General features: G+C 46.3%; 1 long non-coding RNA gene across 1 annotated transcript; it reads right to left on the bottom strand.

Annotated features, from left to right (window-relative positions):
• Positions 1 to 328: 328 nt before the first annotated feature.
• LOC129514779 (uncharacterized) lies at positions 329 to 8,674 on the bottom strand. Its single transcript, XR_008665504.1, has 2 exons — positions 8,526 to 8,674; positions 329 to 967 (listed from the first exon to the last, which is right to left on the bottom strand). It is a non-coding gene; the product is annotated as an uncharacterized LOC129514779 (long non-coding RNA).
• Between the last annotated feature and the right edge of the window lie 1,471 nt (positions 8,675 to 10,145).

Consider the following 10,145-nt stretch of genomic DNA (forward strand, 5'->3'; position numbering starts at 1 on the left):
ATACAGAGGATAGAAGGATTCTGGTCTTTCATGAGATAGTCATTGAAGTAAAAGAAGTATTGTGTGGGGGACTTGGGTGACTCAGTGGTTGAGCATCCACCTTTGGCTCAGGTCATGATCCCGGGGTTCTGGGATCAAGTCCCACATCAGGCTCCCTTTGGGGAGCCTGCTTCTCCCTCTGCCTCTCTCTCTCTGTGTGTCTCTCATGAATAAATAAATAAAATCTTTAAAAAAAAAAAAGCATTGTGGTAGAAAATTGTATTTTTTTCAGAGGACCCCAATTATCTATAAAATTAAATTTCATGGAAATAAGTAAAGACCATCCAAATGGAACAAGCAGAGGTTATTTAATTCTGAACTCGCTATAGTAAGAGAGTTCAACCACCATCAGTTGGTTTTGACAGAAACTCGAAGGCAGGCAGAGGAGGGAAAAGCTTTACAGTAAAAAAGGGGGTGAGGGAGAGAGGCTTCAGGCACGTTGTGCTTGGAAGTTGATAGCAGGGGGAAGCGGAAGGTAGGCTACCTAGAAGTCGGGCATCTTATGAGATTTGCTTTGGGAACATATTTGGCTCTCTCTGATTGGTTCTGATTTGGAAATAGCAAAAGTGGGGAACGTGGCAGTCATAGACCAAGCCCTGACCATTCTGGGCCAGTTCCTACAGAGGTGTGGGTCAGGGCTTCTCAGTTTACATGTGGTCTGGTCATTGTATGTCTGCATATTCAGTCTCTCAGTCTTCCTTTCTGATCATTTTCTTGCTTGTGAGAAGTTGGTGAATTTCGGGAAGTCTAGAAATCCAGATCTTCACCACTTTGAGATTGATTGTTCAGTCCTCTACATGGCCAACTGTATCATGAAGTCTTCTCAGCCTTTCTGTTGTATCACCATGAGGATCATCTGATGAGGAAAGTAGCTGTGCAGAAGCATTTCAGACCCTGGATAGAATGCAGTGGACCAGTATTACTACCCCTATGACATAAACAAGAATGAGAACAATTAATAACCCGTCAGATGCTTTGAACCCAGAATCCTAACCCAGGCCAAGAATAAATTCCATACAGGTCCTGAGGGTCAGTTTTACAGAGCAAGTAGCTTTTACTCGTAAGGCACTGTAGAGCCTGCCCCACCTTCCCTGTGTCACTGATCCAAGGACAGTATTAGGATTGGCACACACCATGACTTACCCACATGAAATTTAGAACAATGCAGCTGTCCCTTTACAGCTTCTCCAGTGTCAATTTTTTTTTTTTATTTATGGCAGTCACAGAGAGAGAGAGAGAGAGAGAGAGAGAGGCAGGGACACAGGCAGAGGGAGAAGCAGGCTCCATGCACCGGGAGCCTGACGTGGGATTCGATCCCGGGTCTCCAGGATCGCGCCCCCCCCCCCCCCGGGCCAAAGACAGGCGCCAAACCACTGCGCCACCCAGGGATTCCCCTCCAGTGTCAATTTAAAGTAGTAATCAATTTGTGCTCCATGAATAGTTTCAGGGAGAAAATTTAGCTGTTTGGCATCATGATCTGCAGAGCGTTTCCTTTAGCTTCAAAATTGTCTCTTTTTGCATGGTTCTCAACCTTCATAGTAGTCACCTTTGTAGTAAATAGAATGCATCTAATAGTTGCTTAACTTGTCCATTTTTGTGGGGGTTCTAGCATCCCAAAGTTGTGTGGCACCCCAAAAACATATTTCCTGTCTATATTATATGTTTACCCTCTAGTCTTTGGCTAGTTAACAAGCTGTAGTAAATTCAACACCTTCTGCCATTTTGACTGATTTTACCTCAGGAGAGGACTAAATTCTAAAGGAGACCTTCAATTAATGATAGTACATGCTGCTTGATATCTTCCAGCTTCAAGAATGATCCATCAGCAAACAGGATTAGTTCAGGGTTCTCAATATGAGACTATAATACATGTGAGTAAGGTACAGAGAGTTCCCAAATTATCTGAGGTAAAATGATCACTAGGCTCCCCTTCTTCTGCTAAGAGAAGCAGAATGCCTGGATTCAGGGTATTGTAGCAGTAAGTAGTACCTGAGAGGGAGAGAGTAATAGAATTTCATAAGATGTTAAGCAGCTGGCTGAGAAGTGCTGTTTCCAGTCAATAGTAATCTCTCTACTTCAGGAAGGATCATGAGGTCAAGCGAGGAGCCTGGAACTAGCTCGGCAGAAGCATCCACAAATTTTGCAGCAGAACACCTGCCCTAACACTAGGGGCATATAGCATGTCAAGGGAAGGCTAGGTAGTAAGTGATGGGTTTTGGATGGTTCCCGTGAAACTCCAAGGTCTTGTCCAGATTGCTCATGCACAAATAGACAGAAGGGCCTTCTGTTGTTTCAGATGTCTAGGGAAAGAGGCCACTGATGAGCCACCTTCAGGTTCCAGAAAGCCTGTTCATTTTGAGGCTCCCAGAGGAGAGAATCTCTTACTAAGAACTTAGTTCATAAAGAGGTATAAAAATCACAGAAAAAATTTAGCACCAATGGGTGCTGAAAAATCTAGTGGAACCTTTAAATCCTGGGATGCCTGGATACCTCAGCAGTTGAGCATCTGCCTTTGGCTCAGGGCATGATCCCAGGGTCCAGAATTGAGTCCCACATTGGGTTCCCTGCGAGGAGCCTGCTTCACCCTCTGCCTATGTTTCTGCTTCTCTCTCTCTCTCTCTCTCTCTCTCTCTCTCTCTCCCTCTGTGTGTCTTTCATGAATAAATAAAATCCTTAAAAATAAATAAATAAACCTTTAAATCCTCTCAGATGTGATTTTGTGAAGGAGCTACCATAGATTTGAGTAGGTTTTAGTCTATCAGAAGAGAATGTTTTCCCCTTCTAGTTGAACCACATCCTAAATAATAGACTGTATTTTGGCAAAATGGCAATTTGTCTTTTGAAATATTATGACCTTCTTCTAAGGCTGAGAATAAGTAAATGGAATCCTTTTTTCTCTGAGTAGAGTAGGAGATCATCTACATATGGTGTCCTAACAATCACAAGGGAAATTTAGATAACTTAAATTAGATCATTAATTTTTTTTCATTTTTCCTTTTCATTTAATTAAAATTAGATCATTTAGATCTTGATTAACAACTTGAGAAAAATAGTAGGATACTTCAGTGAACCCTTGGGGCGTGACCATCCTGAAGGACAGTTATCTTCCCCAGGTGAAGGTAAGAAAGGTACTGTCGTCATTCAAACACATACTCAAAAGACAAATAGTATGTGAGTCCATTCACATGAGTTACATAGAGCAAATTCATAGAGGCAGAAAGTAGAATGTTGGTTGCCAGGGGCTGGGAGAAGGTAAAGTGGGGAGTTAGTATTTATGGGGGAAGAGTTTCAGTGTGGGATGAGGAAAAAGTTCTGGAGCTGGATAGTGGAGATGGCTATGTAGAACAATGTAAATGTACTTCATGCCACTGAACTGTATACTTAATGGTTAAAATTGTAGGGTTTATGTTGTGGAAATTTGCTATTAATATGTACAAAAAGTTATTGACTGTCCTGTTCTAGAAGCACATTGAAAAAAGCTGAGCAAAGATTCACTACAGCCAGTGTCTTCAGCAAGTGGCTCACAGGATGGTATATGCGCCAGAGAATGGGGAATAACAGTTTTGTGAATGGCCCTGAGGCCATTCTTTACTGCCAGGATGGGCATATTACAAGGGTAGGGTACAAGAAGATCTTTGGATATAAGACTTCAACTATAGATTTAATCCCTTCCTTTGCTTTTGGTTTCAAGGGATATTGGAGAAGTTTGGGTAATGGTTTGGTAAGTTCTCTCTAAACTTTAATAGATTCTACTCCAATTATTCTTATTCCACTACAGTAGAATCTTTAGCCCAGAAAGTGTCAGGTATATTTGATACACACCCCCAGGTAAGAAAATTATCTGGGGGTGTGTATTAAATATAATGGAGAATCCAGAGCAGAATCAGCTTGCTTCTGAGTAAAGGGATCCTATGGAATCTCACAAATAGTCCCAAGTACTCTGGTGTGCATTTAGTATTGCAAAGTAAGTTTCTCCCTGTTACCTTTGAAGAGACAATGTCACAGAGCAGGAAGGAATGTTTTGCAATCAACGGCTCAAGGCTCATAGTTATGGTCTGGGAAATAGAGAAAATTGTGGGTTATTTAAAATGCTCACCATCTGCCATATGTTTACTCCTAGGAAAAGACTGAACAAAAGTGGCAGGGCTTAATGCAGAAAGAGTAGCACCTGAATCTATCAGAAATTGGTGAGGTTGCCATCTATAGTGGGTAGAATTGTGCCCCCAAAAGATAAGTTCAAGTCCATACTTCCAGAGCCTGTGAAATTGACCTTATCCGAAAATAGGGTCTTTATGGATGCAATCATGTTAAGATGAGGTCATGCTGCATTAAGGTGGCCCCTAATCCGATGATTCGTACCCTTACAAGAAGAGGGAAATTTGGACACAAGGAAGTCATGGGGGAAATACCATGTATAGATGGACACTGGCGTGGAGAGAAGACCAAACTCAGGTCTGTGAACCAGCTTGAGCAACAGGGTTCTAGGGCTGTGCCAGTGTTCTATCCTATGATTCTCCATATGATAAACAACACTTAGAAAGTACACAAAACATAAAAGACAGCAAAAGGGGATGAAAGGAATGGACTGATTCCATCAAAGATGCCTAACAAATGGAAATCGATAACAAAACCAGGTTCCCAAACTAAGAAATAGCCAAGGAACTCCATGCAAAGCGAGCAGTGGTCAGACCCAATGCCAATTTACCATATCCTTACAGACTTGATAAACCAAGAACAGCAATTCATAGGGGGCCTCTGTGAATACCATGCCTGATTGAAGCCTCTGGTCTGAGGCAATAAGCAGGGAAGGGCATATCTTGGTGGCGCCACTGGGAAAACGGTGGAAACAAAGATGGTTGGAATGAGAATAGGCAAAGCCTACTCAGAGCTTGCTATAGCAAGGAAGTCAGCCCCTATCACTTTCATTTGGCAGGAGCTCAAAAACAGGCTTAGGGAGTGGGAAAGTTTTACAGGCAAAAAAAAAAGAAGCGTCAGAGATTGTTGGGGGGAAAAAACTACATTCTTCTAGTATTAATATACCACAACAGTACGTTAGTATTTTTCTCAATGGAACTATTTATTTTATGTATATCACCATTACTTGCCACAGAACTTGAATTACTCATTATCTCTCAAAATATAAATTATATACAGTTCAGTTAGTATTTTATTTAGCAATTCAAAAAATAATAAAAAGCTAACAATTTAAATCCATTGATGGCAGAATCTCAATTTATTTTAAAAACAACAATTCTAATGGGGGATTCAAATAACAGTTTACAAGAAGTGACAGATGACCCTAACCCTGCTGCTTTGATTTCATGTCAGGTCCTGTCCTGGGAGAGCCTCTGCAGTTTCTTCTCTGAGTTTCTGTTTCTTTCACTGTAAACTGAGGACCATAACCTACTCCACAGGGATGTCAAGAGGATTAGAGGGGTTAGAACAGAGGGAGCACTGAGAGAAGCATTTGCTGCTGAGTGCACACCCTGCTTGTGCCAGATGTGGCTACATGGCATGATCAGTAAGGAAAGTGTAGGGCAAAGGAAGAAAAACAAGTGCTATAAATAAAGAAGAAAACCCAGCACTTATAAGGCTAGTGGAGGTAGACAAAGGATAGAATATTTAACATGGATGGGAGTGGTTCTACTGTGCATTGCAGCACAACAGGAAGTGAGGCTGTTTTGCATCTGGTTAGTGGAAGTAGAGGCTTATCTTGCTATTACTTTGGCCTCCACTAGAGGAAAGTTAGAGCTGTAGAATGAATACTAGTATTTATTGATTCACGCATCTGTGGGTATGCAGAGAGCACCTATAATGGGTCAGGTCCTGGGCCCGGTTTAGGGGTGCCTGAGAGAAAAAGGAGAGGCCATGTTCCTGCCCTGGGAGAGTAGATAGTCTCATCCAATTTAAAGTGTCTAAGGACAGCAGAAAGAGAGGACAGCCTGAGCATTTGCTGGTTGGATATGAGAGTAGAGGACAGATCCAGATACTCCTTTTTCTGTAGACTTCCTAAGGGCCATCATCAGGAATGTCAAATACAGGCTGATTACAACATCTTAACTGAGGATATGTAGTGGACTTAGACTTGGATTGAGAGCTTCAAAGCTGCCAGCCTGGGAATGTAATCCTCTGACAGTTCAGTGGCCTGCCATTTATAATTACTTGCAGTAACACTTTAAGTATTTAAAGAACTTCTGTCTTAACCTCTTTTTTTAAAAAAAGATTTATTTATTTATTCAGAGAGAGCGAAAGAGAGGCAGAGACACAGGCAGAGAGAGAAGCAGGCTCCATGCAGGGAGCCCGACATGGGACTCAATCCCGGGTCTCCAGGATCACACCCCAGGCTGCAGGCAGCGCTAAACCGCTGCGCCACCAGGGCTGCCCAAAGAACTTCTGTCTTAACCTCTTAAATCCACCAATGTTGTGCTCTGTACCCCAAGAGAGAATACTTCACCTTTCCATTCACACTCCCAAGTTGGATCCTCAGACTTACAGGACAAACAACCATGGCAGGCTTAAACACAAGATAACTTGGGACGTGCAGGTGGCTCAGCGGTTTAGTGCCACCTTCAGCCCAGGGCGTGATCCTGGGGTCCTGGGATTGAGTGGATCTTGCTTCTCCCTCTGCCTGTTTCTGCCTCTCTCTTTCTCTCTCTTTCTCTCTCTCTCTCTCTCTGTGTGTGTGTGTGTCTTTCATGAACAAATAAATATCTTTTAAAAAAACTCTAGATAACTAATTTATACTACATAGACTCACACAAGACTGATTGCCATACTAGAGCATAACTAGGCATCCAGACAGAAAGCTTAATTATGTCAGACAGTAAACTTAATCATTCCTGCCATCTGCTCAAGGGGCTAGTCAAGTGGCAGAGATTCTGGGTAAGCGAGAGATCCTTGTGTGTTCTTATTTTAATCAATTCAATTCACATTTATTGAACACTTCCTTTTTAAAATTTATTTATTTATGACAGTCACAGGGGGGGGGGGCAGAGACACAGGCAGAGGGAGAAGCAGGCTCCACGCTCCGGGAGCCCGACGTGGGATTCGATCGCGGGTCTCCAGGATCGCGCCCTGGGCCAAAGGCAGGCGCCAAACCGCTGCGCCACCCAGGGATCCCTATTGAACACTTCCTATGTGTAAAGTACTGGTAGAGGAAAAAGACATGGTCCTTACCCTCAGAAGGTCACAGACCCATGGAATCTATGACTAGATGAATTATTCAGTCTTGGGCCAGATTTGGGGAAGGAGTGTTAACACTATAAATGTTTATTTACATTTGCGCAGAAATGACATGAAAGAGGAATGACAACTTGAAATTAGGAAGAGGCTGGAAGGCAGCCCTGGTGGCTCAGTGGTTTAGCGCTGCCTTCCGCCCGGGGCATGATCCTGGAGACTGGGGATCGAGTCCCATGTTGGGCTCCCTGCATGGAGCCTGCTTCTCCCTCTGCCTGTGTCTCTGCGTCTCTCATGAATAAATAAATAAATCTTAAAAAAAAAAAAAAGGAAGAGGCTGGACATTCAGCAAGCCTATCTTAGAAGAAGGCTATCCAGACTCTTACCTGTGGGATTTCCCACAAGACATATCTGAGAAGACTATCTGTATTAAAGACATCCCAATAACCATCATCCAGTGAAGACAGCTGTGATTAGGAGCAAATCCTCCTTTCTAGGAATGCTGCTTCTACAGGATGCATCCCATAGTCACCTCCATTTTCTGCTCTAAGTAATGTACTCAATGGTGACAGTAACCTTCAATTGCCTGCCACCTGCCAGGTAGAGTGCCAAACCCTTCAGACACAGAATTGCTTTTAACCTTCACAACAACCTCAGGGAAGCGTCTGCTATTGTTATTGTCCCTACAACACAGCTTGAGGAAAAAGGCTAAGAGAGGCTGTGTGGTAACCTGCGCTAAGGAAAGCAGAGCCTGATGGGAGGCCAGACCCCAGAGCTGCTCTTAGAACCTTCGTGTCCTGCCCAGACCCAGGCAGAGGCTGGTGCTGCCTGACATCCCCTCCCCTGCTCAGACCATCACTCCCTAGGGCAGGACAAAGTGCCTTGGGGATGCCCAGAAATAAGCAGTTGAGAGTTGAGTAGAGGGGATGCTAGGGAGGGCTTTCTCCCCCCCCCACTAAAATCAGACAATATCAGATCTCAAGCCATCTTGCACAATGTCTACCTCAAATCCCTCGGTTCACATACAAGGAAACCCTGCTCCAAAGAAATGGAATGGCTAAAGGTCCAGCGGCAGCTCAGGACTTCCTTGCTGCGGTCTCACGCGCAGCCCAGCACCCTCGAGGATGCCCGAACACCTCTGGCGACCTATCAATCCTTAGCTCAGCGTCCACCAAGGCATTCACCAACCCTTCAAGCTCCCAGGACAGGGGTCCCGGGCAGGACAGAGCTGTCCTCCTCAGCCGAGTCCCTCCCACTCTCAGAGTCCGCCGCCCGCCGCGGGCTGGTACTCGGGTCTCCGCAGACTCTACCTGCTCCGGCGGAAACGGTTTTCTGCCTGGGGCAATCTCCCGGTCTCCACAAATCATTCTTCGAGCTGCACGCACACACACACGCACACGCGCACACACACGCACACGCGCACACACGCGCACACAGGCGCACACACGCGCACGCGCACACGCACGCACACGCACACACACGCACACGCACACACACGCACACGCGCACACACGCACACAGCGCACACACGCGCACGCGCACACACGCACACGCACACACACACACACACGCACACACACAATTTTAAATAGACAATTGATCAATCAGAACCGTTCGCCAGCTTCTAGGCTTCCTAAGCGCGACATTGGGCGCTGGCGGGAAAGTGGGCGGGGCCGTCGGGGTCGGCTGTGGGCGGGGCCGGGGCGTGGGCGGGGCTGAGCGGGCGCGCGCCGCGGCGGCAGCCTCATTTCCTCACGCGCGCCGGAAGTGGCGGCTGTCGGCGCGGCGGGGCGCGGAGGGCGCTGAGGCGGTGGTATCCCCTGCGCGCCGGGCGCCGCTGGTGTCTGCCTGCAGCCGGGGAGGAGGCGTAGCGGCGCGGTGGTGGCCTTGCCTCACGGGTGAGCGCGGTGAGTACGCGGCCCCACCCAGCGTCGCCTGTCCGCGGCTCTCGCGGCTCGGGCCCGCGCAGTGCGAGCGCCCGGGCGCGGGCGGAGGGCTGCGGGTCCCGGTCCGGGTCGGGTCGCTTCGCGGACGAGCTCCGGGGTCGGGACGGGGGCGGGAGGCCCCTATCGGATGGGGTCCCCTCCTGGACAAGCCCTCGGAGGACCGCTGCGGTGTCAGCGAGAGTCACAGCTTTTCGGAGCAGTTTGAGTTCTCTTTGGAGAACGATGCTGTCAGAGGACCGTGGCTTTGGGTGTGTTTTATTTTTAGCACTTTCTTTTTTCATCTGACTCACCATCCTCTCCGCTTCTGTCCGCGCAGAAACTCTCTAGTCAGCTGTTGCCTCCTTATGGCGTTAACGTAGTATTCTCTTGACAGCAGCCCCTCGCCGTGTCTGTCTGTCTCTGCCGGGCAGCAGGCGCCTTTCAGAGGTGCACATTTGTGTAGGAATCAGTGCGGCCGAGGAGGCTACAGGACAGGGAGCCTCTTGCATTTTCAGTCTTCATCTGGAAAATTGCGCTATTCCTGAACAACCTTCGGAGGAATCATTTCTAAACGCAGTAGTGATGCTTTAAGTGTGTGCGTGTGTGATGACATTATTGGCAGGATGGAGATTCGATTATAAATCTTAGGCTTTTATCTTTCAGCCTGTCCTTGAGATTTATATGCAGTGTCCGGACACGTAATCTCATTGAAGATTCTCAGGAGCTGAGTCTTCATTTCTGGTGGAATCAGTGTTGTCTTTAAATGTTGTATTAAGGGGCACCTTAGTGGCCCAGTGTTTGAGCATCTGCCTTAGGCTCAGGCGTCATCCCGGAGTCCTGGGATTGAGTCCCATGTCAGGCTCCCCGCAGGGAGCCTGCTTCTCCCTCTGCTTGTGTCTCTGCCTCTCTCTGTGTGTCTCTCATAAATAAGTAAGTAAATCTAAAAAATAAATAAATAAAAATGTTGTATTAAAACAGTACTTCCATACTTGGAGGTGGGAAACC

Source organism: Nyctereutes procyonoides, unplaced genomic scaffold, assembly GCF_905146905.1.
Source record: "Nyctereutes procyonoides isolate TBG_1078 unplaced genomic scaffold, NYPRO_anot_genome, whole genome shotgun sequence".
Classification (NCBI taxonomy): domain Eukaryota; kingdom Metazoa; phylum Chordata; class Mammalia; order Carnivora; family Canidae; genus Nyctereutes; species Nyctereutes procyonoides.